The 13273-nt window shown below is 35.6% G+C and overlaps 1 non-coding gene across 1 annotated transcript; it reads left to right on the top strand.

Moving 5' to 3' along the window:
- Positions 1–3183: 3183 nt before the first annotated feature.
- Positions 3184–3287, top strand: LOC122114805. The gene has a single exon (XR_006148651.1). It is a non-coding gene; the product is annotated as a U6 spliceosomal RNA (small nuclear RNA).
- The last annotated feature ends 9986 nt before the right edge of the window (positions 3288–13273 follow it).

Below are 13273 nucleotides of genomic sequence, written 5' to 3'. Positions count from 1 at the left end.
TCTGTTTTGCCATTTTGAATGGCAAAGAATAATATCATGTAACTGTTATAACTCTTAAAGAATGCAAGGGTAACTGATGGTCGCTATCATGTTCCCACAAAACCAGTGGATACTGAAGGAATAGTAGACCAGCCGAAATCCTAAGTACCAGACATGGAGCATGAAAGAGAAAGAGAGGAAATGGGAGAGATTGAAAGAGAGAGAAATATCATAATACTGGAAGTGCATAACAGATAAACAAGAGCTGTATGAGAATATTCATACTGCTATCTTTAAACTCTACATGTACATTTGAAGGCATTTGATGTATGATAACCCATCAACATGAAATATAAAGTTATTTTGATAAAAATAAAAATAACTCAGAAGAAATTATAAATGCAAAAACAATTTTCACAGAAGCAAACTCTCAGAGATATTTCATGACTTTGAAAAGGATAAAGTGGCTGAAGTTAGTATAAATTTAGAAGTTCAATTCACAAAAATATAAAAATATATTTATATATTTCCTTATATAACCCAAAGCAGAAAGCAAATGTTGTTTAGATGGTTTTTTTTAAAACACAGTCTCTCAGGTGCTGGGAAGGTGGCTCAGTGGTAGAGTGCTTGCCTTGCATGCATAAGGCCCAGGGTTTGATTCCTCAGCACCCATAAGCAAAAAAGATGGAAGTGGTGCAATGGTTCAAGTGGAAGCGCTAGCCTTGAGCTGAGTGACAGCACCCAGGCCCCAGAGTTCATGCCCCATCACCAACAAAATCAAAATACAAAACAAAACAAAACACAGTCTGTCACGTTTTGTGGCCTCAACTCTGTAATACCACTGCTTCAGCCTAGAGCTAAGATATTAGGTGTGAACATTTATCAACACTCCTGATTCAGACTCTATTTTTTAATACATATTGTGTTCTTAATTTTCCTCTTTGTAAATTAACATGCACCTATAAAAATTGGTTTGGCCATCCAAGTAACCTTCTCAAAGCACCTCCTAATGATGACTTACAAAAGGTTGTACAAGGGCTGGGAAGGTGGCTCAGTGGTATAACGTTTGCTTTGAATGCCTGAGGCCCTGGGTTCGATTCCTCAGCACCACATAAGCAAAAAGAAAAAAGCCGGAAGTGGCTCTGGGGCTCAAGTGGCAGAGCACTAGCCTTGAGCTGAAAAGTTGAGGGACAGGGCCCAGGCCCAGAGTTCAGGCCCCATGACTGGATGCCCCCCCCAAAAAAGTTGTACTATATGTCAACAAGTAAAGCGATGCTACAAATAAAGAAAACCAATAACTAAATATTAATTAATAAAATAAAAAACATCAGTGTTTTAACTATTTGAAATATGCTACATATTAGGTTTTACTATTTTCTCATATTCTTGTACATTTAACACTGACTAAGGTTGTGATGTTCAACAAGAGTTTTATAGAATATGAGCAGTCTTTAAAGTTACCCACTAAGATTACTATTTATGGCACATTTCATTATTTGTTTATGGCTTATATCATCATTTTTCCTCATTAACATATAAACTAAGGAAGCCCTAAAGTTTTAACAGAAACTGTGTAGTAAACAAAGTGTGAACTCTTTATTCTGCTTCTTTACACAAAACTTTGTGACTTCTCATTAATAAAATTTCTCTAAATTCTGAAATGTACATACTTAGTAGGATATGTCTGCTATTATAACAGCTTAAATACTTTATAGAAAAGTTTTATACTTGCCAAACAGTCCTAATTTTGGCATATATAAACAAATTCCCAAAATTAAATATATTTAAAACATTAAAACTTTTAACAAACCTTAACACTTGCTGCAGTGTTCATTATGACAGGTGCCTTGTACAGAATAGTTGAATTCCTCCTCCTATACGTTTCTTGAATAACAAACATCTGGAATTATTTTGTTTTTGACATGTCAATCTTGACTTTATTCTTAAATGTGTGCTTATGTAAGAAATGTATGGTTCTACAACTGCCCATGAAATAAGTTGGCTAAAGACTTAAAGAGAAACTTCTCTGAAGAAGAAAGAAGGATGGCCAATAGACACATGAAGAAATGCTCAACCTCTCTAGCCATAAAAGAAATGCAAATCAAAACAACATTAAGGTACCACCTCACCCCAGTTAGAATGGCAAAAATCAAGAACTCTAATATCTAATAACAACAGATTCTGGAGGGAATGTGGATAGAAGGGAACCTTACTTCATTGTTGGTGGGAGTGTAAACTTGTTGAACCACTTTGGAAAGCAGTATGGAGGTTCCTCAAAAGACTTCACATAGAGCTCCCCTATGAAACAGCAATCCCACTTTTGGGCATTTACCCAAATGTTTACAAACAAGACCACACTAAAGCTACCAGCACAACAATGTTTATTGCAGCATTATTTACCATAGCTAAGATATGGAACCAACCCAGATGCCCCTCAGTAGATGAATGGATCAAGAAAATGTGGTATATATACACAATGGAATTCTATGCCTCCATCAGAAAGAATGACATTGCCCCATTTGTTAGGAAATGGAAAGGCTTGGAAAAATTTATATTAAGTGAAGTAAGCCAAGCCCAAAGAAACATAGGTCCCATGGTTTCCCTTATTTGCAATATCTAGTATATGTATGAGTCAAGCAAAAAAGGTCAGATAATGTGATGTTAGGAAAATGAACCCTTAGATATGTATTTAAATGTTTATTTTCTTTCATGCATTTGTTTCTTATGCATTTATAAGATTATTTCTTTGTTGCTTTGTATGTCCCTCCCCCACAGTATAACCCTTGCTTTCACTATATTTGATGTCGGTATAATTTGTGGAGGAGATGGGGAAAAACAAGGCATTTAAGGATACAGGTGGACCCGTTGCAACAATGAGAAGTACAAGTTGTCATGTCGAAAACGAACTTTACAACTTTGGTGCGGGGGGAGGGGGGAGGAGAGGATTGGGTGGGGGAGGCGGGGGGAGGAGGCTGGGAAGAGATGTGAAGAGTAAACAAAGGAGGAGGCTGCAATGCTTGATAAGAAATGTACTCATTATCTTGCCCGTGTAATTGTAACCCCTCTGTACAGTATGTTCACAAAAAATAAAAATAAAAAAGAAATATATGGTTGTAAAATTTTACGACAATTCTATTGAACTTCCTTTTTTTGAATTGTGTAGTTTAAAAAAATCAATTGCACTTTAGACATAAAAAATATTCTGTGCTCAATTCAGCATCACATACACTCACATTGGAACGATACAGAGATTAGCATGGCACCTGCACAAGGATGACATGCAAATTCGTGGAGCGTTCCATATTTTTACAACAGATGCTAGAGGGGATGTGGCCACAAGGGAACCCATACAGCATTGTTGGTGGGAATGTAAACGTGTTCAACCACTTTGGAAAGCATTATGGAGGTTCTTCAAAAGATTCCACATAAAGCTTCCCTTTGACCCAGCAATCCCACTTTTGGGGATTTACCTAAATGACCACAAACAAGACCATACTAAAACTACTATCATAACTATGTTTATTGCAGCATTATTTATGATAGCTAAGATATGGAACCAACTCAGATGTCCCTTCTAGATGAATGGATCAAGAAAATGTGGTATATATACACAATGGAATTCTATGCCTCCATCAGAAAGAATGACATTGCCTCATTTGTTAGGAAATGGAAAGACTTGTAAAAAATTATATTAAGTGAAGTAAGCCAGGCCCAAAGAAAATTGCCAGTGGGTTTACAAAGTTGTGTTTAATACCACTTCTATGCTGGCTCAATGCTTTGTAAACAGAAGTCATTAGAGAAATGCAATTCAAAATTACTATGATACTACTTCATAACTATTATAACCCTCATCAAAAAAATCAAAAGAACCAGGTGTGGTGGTAAAGGCTTGTAATTCGAAGCATTTAGGAGGTTGGAGTAAAAGGATTTGGGTCTGAGGTCATCTTGGGTCCTGCACATAGTAAAAACCTGCCCTTTTAAAAAAAAACTCAAAAGGTAATAATGCTGGCTGGTGAGAGTGTGGAGAAAGGGAAACTTTCTACGCTCTTGGTCAAAATACAGGTTAGTATTCTCCTTATAGAAAATAGTATGCAGTTTTCTAAAGAAATCCAAAGTTGAAATATCATCTGACCCACCAATCATGTGATTATTTCTCTCTGGGTAACTTGTAAATATATCTGTATTTCATTGTTATTCACATTATTCACAAAAGCCAAGATAATAATTGAAGTTAAGTGTTCAACTACAGACTAATAAACTGTGGTGCATGCACAAATATATTTTTATGTTTCATCCTTAAAACAAGACTTCTCCCATTATCCACAACCTATAATGACCTGAATGATGTATTCTAAATGAGGAAAAATGTTGTCTTCTGTTTTTTGTAAACACACACACACACACACACACACACACCAAACTCAAACATTAAGAGAGAATATTTTTTTAAAGTAAAGCAAAGTGGAATTGCTGGGGCATTTAGGTCATAATGTAGAAAATAGTAGAGACATAGGATGAACCGGTGTAGATTTGTAATGTACAACATGAGGATACAAGGGACAACACTAGCCTTACATAGGAATGAAGCTAAGTAAGTACGAGATGTTCTTCCTAATAGGGGTTGCTCTCTTGGATGTTCTTCCTCCAGTATTGGATAAGATAAACATAATTCTTTAAATATACCTGCCTGTTTGCAGAAATAATAACAAACAATATAGCAATAATGTTGTATGCTCAACATAGGACAAAATGTCTAATTAAAATACATGAGATTATCCTTGGTGTAAACTAATTATTACAAATAAAGGAAACTATGAACCTACAGACCTATAGCCATCTAATCTTCGATAAGGGAGCTAAAACAATAGAATGGAAGACAGACAGCCTCTTCAGTAAATGGTGCTGGCAAAACTGGTTAACTACATGTAGAAAACTAAAGCTAGATCCTTATATATCACCCTGCACCAGAATCAACTCCAAATGGATCAAAGACCTTGAAGTCAAAGCAGACACTCTGAAAATATTACAGGATGGAATAGGAGAAACCCTGGGTCTCCTTGGCTCAGGCCGAAATTTTCTGAATAGAGACCCGGAAACACAACAAATCAAAGAAAGGCTGGACAAATGGGATTGTATAAGGTTGCAGAGCTTCTGCAGGGCAAATGACATAGCTAGCAAGATCAATAGAAAGCCCACGGACTGGGAGAAGATCTTTACTAGCCATACAACGGACAAGGGTCTCATATCTAAAATATACTTGGAACTCAAAAAATTAAACCACCCAACAACAAATCCTCAAAGAAACAACTGCCCAATAAGTAAGTGGGCGAAAGACTTAAAGAGAAGCTTCTCTGAAGAAGAAAGAAGGATGGCCAATAGACACATGAAGAAATGTTCAACATCCCTAGCCATAAAAGAAATGCAAATCAAAACAACATTGAGATATCACCTTACTCCAGTTAGAACAGCAAAAATCAAGAACTCTAACAACAACAGATGCTGGAGAGGATGTGGACAGAAAGGAACCTTACTTCATTGTTGGTGGGAATGTAAACTTGTTCAACCACTTTGGAAAGCAGTATGGAGGTTCCTCAAAAGACTCCACATAGAGCTCCCCAATGACCCAGCAATCCCACTTTTGGGCATTTACCCAAATGATCACAAACAAGGCCACACTAAAGCTACCAGCACAACAATGTTTATTGCAGCATTATTTACCATAGCTAAGACATGGAACCAACCCAGATGCCCCTCAGTAGATGAATGGATCAAGAAGATGTGGTATATATACACAATGGAATTCTATGCCTCCATCAGAAAGAATGACATTTCCCCATTTGTTAGGAAATGGAAAGACTTGGAAAAAATTATATTAAGTGAAGTAAGCCAGGCCCAAAGAAACATAGGTCCCATGGTTTCCCTTATTTGCAATATCTAGTATAGGTATGAGTCAAGCGGAAAAAGTCAGATAATGTGATGTTAGGAAAACGAAACCTCAAATATGTATTTTAATGTTTTTGTTTCTTTCATGCATGTGTTTCTAACTCATTTATAAGATTATTTCTTTGTTGCTTTGTATGTCCCTCCCCCACAGTGTAACCCCCGCTTTCACTATATTTGATGTCAGTATAACATGTGGAGGAGATGGGGACAAACAAGTCGTTCAAGGATTCAGGTGGACCTGTTGCAACAATGAGAAGTACAAAATGTCATGTGAAAACCAGCATTACAATGTCGGTGGGGGAGGGTGGGGGGGTATGATTGGGTGGGAGGGAAGGGGGAGGCTGGGAAGGGAGGTGAAGGGTAAACAAAGGAGGAGGCTGCAATGCTTGGTAAGAAATGTATGCATTATCCTGCCCATGTAATTGTAACCCCTCTGTACAGTATGTTCTCAAATAAAATAAAATAAAATTAAAAAAAAAAAAAATAAAGGAAACTCTAGGACCTATGTTTTTTTAAGTCTGGCTTAATTAATATAATTTTTTTCCAAGAACTTCCATTTCCTTACAAATGAGGTGGTATCATTCTTTCTGATGAAAGCATAGTATTCCGTGTGTGTGTGTGTGTGTGTGTGTGTGTGTGTGTGTGTGTGTGTGTGTTTGTGTCATTTTCTTAATCCATTCATCTACTGAGGGGCCTCTAGATTGATTCCATATCTTTTCTATGGTAAATAATACTGTGATAAACATAATTGTGCTGGTAGCTTTAGTGTGGCATTGCTTGTGGCCACCTGGTTAAATGCCCAGAAGTGAGATTACTGGGTAATAGGGGAGCATTATTGTGTACATCAAGGATAATCTTAGTAGATGAGCAGAATAGCCCTATAGCTATGTACATATGACCGTATAAGGTGATTCCAAGTGAAATGAACTCCAAGACATGTTCTTTGTTGTTGTTGTTCTTAATGTACTGCAGGATTTCTTTTTATCCTTTTGTGTTTTCCCCACCTATAGTTTATCCCCTGTAGTCGCTGTATTTGGTTTTGATTAATATTTAGTCACTGTATTTGATTTTGAATAACTCTGGTTATTGTAAATATGAACTAGGTTAGGGAAAGGGAAAAATGGTGAGACAAATGACAAGGGGGAGCCTATGTAACAATGATACACAGAAGACAATATGTTGGAAATAATCTTGGAGGGGCTGTTGGGAGGGAAGAGGGAGAAAAATGGGGGAAGGGATAACAAATTAGAAAAGAAATAAATTCATTACCTTATTTAGATAACTATAATCCCTCTGTACATTACCTTGACAGTAAAATTTAAATAAAAAATAAAATAAAGAAGGGATGAGAAGGGGAAACAAAGGCGGAGGCAACAATGCTTGATAAGAAATTTATTCATTATCTTGCCCATGTAATTGTAACCCCTCTGTACGGTATTTTCACAATAAAAATAAACTAAAATAAAATACATGAGAGCAGCAAGACAGGATATGGGACTGGGGAAAATACTATGCTAAGAGTAGAACAGATGTGGAGAGCAGAAATTTTACTTTAACATAGGAAGTAATTAACTAGCATTCAGATTTTCAGCCTCATGTCAGTAACTAAAAGGGGAAAACAAAATGCACAATCAGCAAACCAATAGAGATAAAATAGAAAACTAAACAATAAAGATGAAGAGTCAACTTGGACCAAAAATAACAAATGACACAATTAGGAAACACATAACAAGCTGGTAAGTTTAAAAATATTAACTATAATTCTATTAACAGTTGTTTACATCACAATTTGTTAGAACCATAATTCAAATCACAGTTTAGTACTATATCATTTTAATAAGTCACTTATTATTGATTTCTTAATGTTGAATCCTTAATATATAATTTTACTTTTAGCAGCTATAGAAAAGAAGAAAGTGAATCTAATTTTAATAATATATTTCATGAATTGTAAAATTGAGAAGCATTGGAATTTAAACAAATAATATATCATTACTTTTTAATTCTGTGAATTAATGTAATAATTCTAAGTGTATTCTACAATTAGCACTCATCTTAACATCAAATAATAAATTATTGCACATGACTTTTGGTATTAAGTGGAAGGGTTCAGCACTGTGGTAAAATTCACACCACACAGTACAAGAGAGTATGACTCTTCTCATCTAGCATAAATTGTGGAAATTTGATTTCTACATGCACGTTAAATTCCTGTCTAGGTAACGTCTATAAAATTATATACAATTATATAAACGAGGAGTATTACAGATGATACATAAAAGTCATATACATTAATTAAATTCTTATTATTCTGCACCAAATAAATATTTATAGAGACTGCATTTCTGAGTAGATGATGGTTTATGTGTGCCAGATTATTCATATTAAGGCTTATTTTATATTTTTGACAATGTTTCTACAGTTGGATTTAATTTTTCATAAGGGGTTAAGTATATTATATTGGATATATGAAAGTAAATGGAATCTTTATTCTATTAATCCTTTGCCACTTGTCTAATCCCAATATAAATTATCCATGTGTTTGAAGTAATGAAAATAACAATAGATTTTTTTTGTGAAAATAGCAATAGATATAAGCACAATAAATCATTCTGTAGTAGACAAGTATTTTCACCTTTATTTTGATAGTTGGTCCTCTTTTACACTACAAAATATTCTTGGGAAAAGGTGCTCCAGGCTGACCACAACTGCAGAATATTATGATTTGATCTATAATAAGATAAGGAAGGAAGGGGAACCTTTCTTCCAAAAGTCTGCTCCCAGGGATGTGATCAGTTGTATGGTGGTGACTTGGAAATGAACATTTCCAATGAACAGTCATCTTAACAAGCCATCCTGATATAACATTTCTGTAATTGGTTATAGAGAATTTTTGATGGCTTTGCAAGGATGCCAGATTGCCTCATTTTGAGACAATTTAAACAGGAATTTAGTCACCTGTTCTTTGTATCTTTAGGAGAAAAACCCATTGACTCTAAGCCAGGGGATCACAAAGGCTGAGAAAAGCTACTACCTTCAATCGTGATCCTAGACTTCTAAAAACAAAACAAAACAAAAACAAAACAAACAAAGAACACTCCAGTAAGCACAGCCAGTCAGGGCTGCTATCACAGACTACATGAAGTCAGGCCAGAAACAGAAGTTGAGAGTCATTTAGTTGATAATATATTTTTTATGAGACAGACTCAAATGAGACTCCAGAGAGAGGGTCAGAAAGACTGATGAGAGGGACTAAAATTGATCACACGAAGATTGGAAAGTAGAATTCCTTGTAGAACAAATAAATCATAGAAAGCCTGTGCATGTAAGAACAAGACAGCAGACCAAATTCCAGAAATACACATTATCTTAGAGGTCAACTTAATGAATTATCAATGGAAATCTTTGAAATCTTAAATATTTGACCACATGTGGGAGAAGGACAATTGCTGAAGAGAAAGAAAATATCATCATTCTATCAGGAGGTCCAGTATCACATTAGGAATTAATAAAGCACAGATTTGTAATAAAAAGAGAAAACAATTATTCCAAATGAGAGGTTCATTTTTTTTGATGTAACAGTTCTTGATTTAGGTGCTAGCAATTAACATACAATTGATCCAGTCCCACAGCTGAGTTGATATTGACTGCAGTATTCCTACATAAAGGGAAAGAGAAACTTTACAAATATCTGATGAAATGAGTTGAAGATGAAGTGTTAGTGATATCTGAGGCTTAGACACAGGTGAAGAGGTGGATTTTCTTTGCTAAAATCCCCCCATTTTTATCCTGGTGCCAGTGGCTCACAACTGTAATCCTAGCTACTCAGGAAGTTGAGATCTGAGGACAGTGGTTCAAAGCCCCCTGGGCAGGAAAGTCCCTGAGACTCGTATCTCCATTTAACCACAGGAAAACCAGAAGTTGCACTGTGGCTCAAGAGGTAGAGAACTCACCTTGAGTTGAAGAGCTCAGGGACAGTGCCCAAGCCCAAACTTCAAGCCCCTCAACTAACAACAACAAAATCTCCCTTTTCTTGGACTGCCTACCTCTTTTCCTAACATTCAACAAAGAAGCCTTTTTATCACCCACAACATTTAAGTCCTATCCTAGCTAGTGCAAATAGAATGATTTGGTTTCTCATGTCGAAAGTTCATATTTGAAGAAACAAATAACAGCAGTGGTAACTTTTTGCAAGTCCTTGAACTCTGGGCCTGGGTTATGCAGGTAGCTTTCATGTGAGATTGTTTGTTATTTATTGAATTACTGCCGATGAGGGGAATTACTGGGTCTTAAGGGAGATCTATATTTAGTCTTTTCAGGAAACTCTGTATTGCATTCCACAGTGGATGAACAAGTGTAATTTCCCACCAACAGTGTAATAGAGTTCCCAATTGGCTACATCCTTGTCAACATTTGCTATTGTTAGCTTTCTTGATAATGGCCATTCTAACTGGGACGAGATAGAATCAGTCTTGTTTATTTGTAGACTTGTAGGCACCTTCTAGCTACCATAAATGAATGGATCCATGAAACTTATATTGCTCTGAGTCTGCATTCCGTTCTTTTTGCTCTTAGTATAATTGTACCAAGCCTTTCATTTTCCTTAAGACTTGTGAAAAGTCATCCTTTCTGAAGGGTGAACAGAATTCCACTCTGTGTGTGTGTGTGTGTGTGTGTGTGTGTGTGTGTGTAAGATCACTATAGGCCCATGAGTTCATTTCTAAGCCTTCTGTTTCATCTGTAATTTTGTAATTCCTTATTAAATTTGGATTGCTTTCTTTATTGTATTGAAGTATATAGTTGGGATTTTGATGAGTATTGCATTGTCAATTGTTTGGGGGCAGTATTGCCGTTTCTTCATGTAAATTCTTCCAACCAGGAGCATTAAAAGATTTTCCATTTCCTTGAGTCTCCTTCAATTGCCCTTTTTAGATTTTTAAAGTTTTCACAGTAGAGGTCCTTCACATTTTTAATTAAATTAATTAATTCCTGTTGTTGTTTGGTTTAGTTTAGATTTGCTTTGATTTTGAAGCTAATACATATGAGGTTGTTTTTTTGGATTTCAGCCTGGATCTTCCCATTGTTGGTAACACAGAAAAACTACTGACTCTAGTGGTTTTATGCCCTGCTGCTTTGCTGAAGGTTAGTGTCACCTTTAGTAACTTGGAGGAGGAAGCTATAGAGTCCTTTAAATACAGGATCATTTCATCTGTAAAAAAGGGATAGTTTTACTTCTTCCCTATTTGGATCCTCTTTATGTTTTTCTTTTGCCTATTGCTCTTGCTAGAAAGTCCACTACCATATTGAAGAGTAGTGGAGAGAGTGGGCATCCTTGTCTCATTCCTGATGTTAATGTCTCCATGCTTCCACGGTTAGGTAAATGCTAATTATCTCTGTCATATATATGTGTGTGTGTGTGTGTGTGTGTGTGTGTGTGTGTGATATATATGTGTTTCATATATATATGTGTGTGTCATATGTGTGTGTGTGTGTGAGTGTGTGTGTGTGTATTATATTGAGGAATGTTCCATGCATTCCTAGCTTTTCAGACCTTTTATTCATAAAGGGGTATTGGACCTTGTTAAAAGCTATTACTACATCCCTATAGACGATCATGTGTTTTCTTGTCCCTGCTTCTCCTATGGTTTGTATTATGATTATTGACAAGAATATTCAATCCAATTGTATCCTAGGGTGAATCCTATTTGATCATACAATATTATATTTTGTTAGTTGCTGAAATTAGTTGGTGAGAAATTTATTAAGAAGTTCTGCATAATTGTTTATCAAAGAGTTGGGTTCATAGTTCTTTTTCTTTGGTGAGTCCCTATGTGATTTGAGGAAGAGTCTAATTCTAGCTTCATAGAATGTGTTTGATAATTCCATTTCCCTTTCTATCCATTGAAGAGTTACATCTGTGTATTTTAAGTTCTTTGCAGGCCTTAATTTCATGGTAAATTCATTGAGTCCTAGATTTTTCTGGAATGGGAAGTGGTTTACTGACATTTCAATTTCATTTCTTCTTATGTGTTACTTCTTGCTTCAGATGCAGTATAGGAAAGCATCAATTTCTCCAAGATTCTCCAGGTGATTGGCATAAGATTGTCAAAATACTCTCTTATAACATTCTCAATTTTGCTTATATCTGTTGTGTTGTCTCATTTTTGTCTCTAATTTTCTGTATTTGGATGAGTTCTTTTTTTGTTTTGTTTTTTTTTTATTATGAAGGTGATATACAGAAAGATAGGTTACAGTTACATAAGTAATGAGTACATTTTTCACAGTGTTACCCCTTCCTCATTTTTTTCTGCTTCCCTCAACCCTGACATCCCACTCCCACAAAGTTGTAAAGTTTATTTCTAATATAGTGTCTAGTGAATATCACTGTTGCTTTGGATAATCTTTGTCCCACCATTTTTGTGATTTCCCTTCCCTTCCCCAAATCAGATTAACTTATGTATAAGACAAAGGGTACAGAAATCAAAAACAGTGACTACAGGGAATAAACCAAAGAGGAAAAACTAAATAGAAATAACTAAAAACAGTTCACTATACAATCATCTTGTATCCATTTCTTGGAGCTCATTTCGATAAGAATCATTTTATGGTGATATGCATATTGCTATTGAGCTATTGGGAATATCCTAGACATATACTAGTTTTTCCAAATGAGTCAAAATATGTAGCCTATGATTCTTTCGGTCTGGCTTGTTTGAATTATTATGTTTCCAAATTATTTCATTTCCTTACAAATGGTGCAATTTCATTCATTCTGATGAAAGCATAGAATTTTCTTGTGAATATATATGACATTTTCTTGATCCATCATTGCTGGGTCATAGGGGAGCTCTAGTGAGGAACCTCTATACTTTTTTACAGAGTATTTGAACAAGTTTACATTTCTACCAATAGTGAGTGTAGTAATGTTCTTTTTTGGCCATATCCCCACCAGCCCAGCATCTGATATTATTAGTTTTCTTCGTAATGGTCATTCAAACTGGGGTGAGGTGGAATCTCAATTTTGCTTTGATTTGCATTTCTTTTATGGCCAGAAATGTTGCATATTTTTTCATGTATCTATTGACCATTCATATTTCTTCTTCAGAGAGGTCTCTCCTTAAATCTTAAGCCCACTTATATTATGAAGGTTGTTGTTTCTATGAGGATTTGTTTTTTTTTGGGGGGGGGTTAACTTTTGGGGCTCTAAGCATATTTGAGATATGAGGCCATTGTATGTTGCAGAGCAACTAAAGACTTTCTCCCAATCTGTGTGTTTTTACTTATCTTTCTATCTATATAAGGTCTCTTTTTAGTCAGATTTGGTAAGGGTCTGTCAAGTCTGTTAATTTAT

The sequence above is a fragment of the Dipodomys spectabilis genome, unplaced genomic scaffold, assembly GCF_019054845.1.
Source record: "Dipodomys spectabilis isolate Male_0828 unplaced genomic scaffold, ASM1905484v1 ptg000111l, whole genome shotgun sequence".
Lineage (NCBI taxonomy): Eukaryota > Metazoa > Chordata > Mammalia > Rodentia > Heteromyidae > Dipodomys > Dipodomys spectabilis.
Note: the sequence above shows the minus strand (reverse complement) of the source record. Positions and strands in the feature narration are given on the sequence as shown.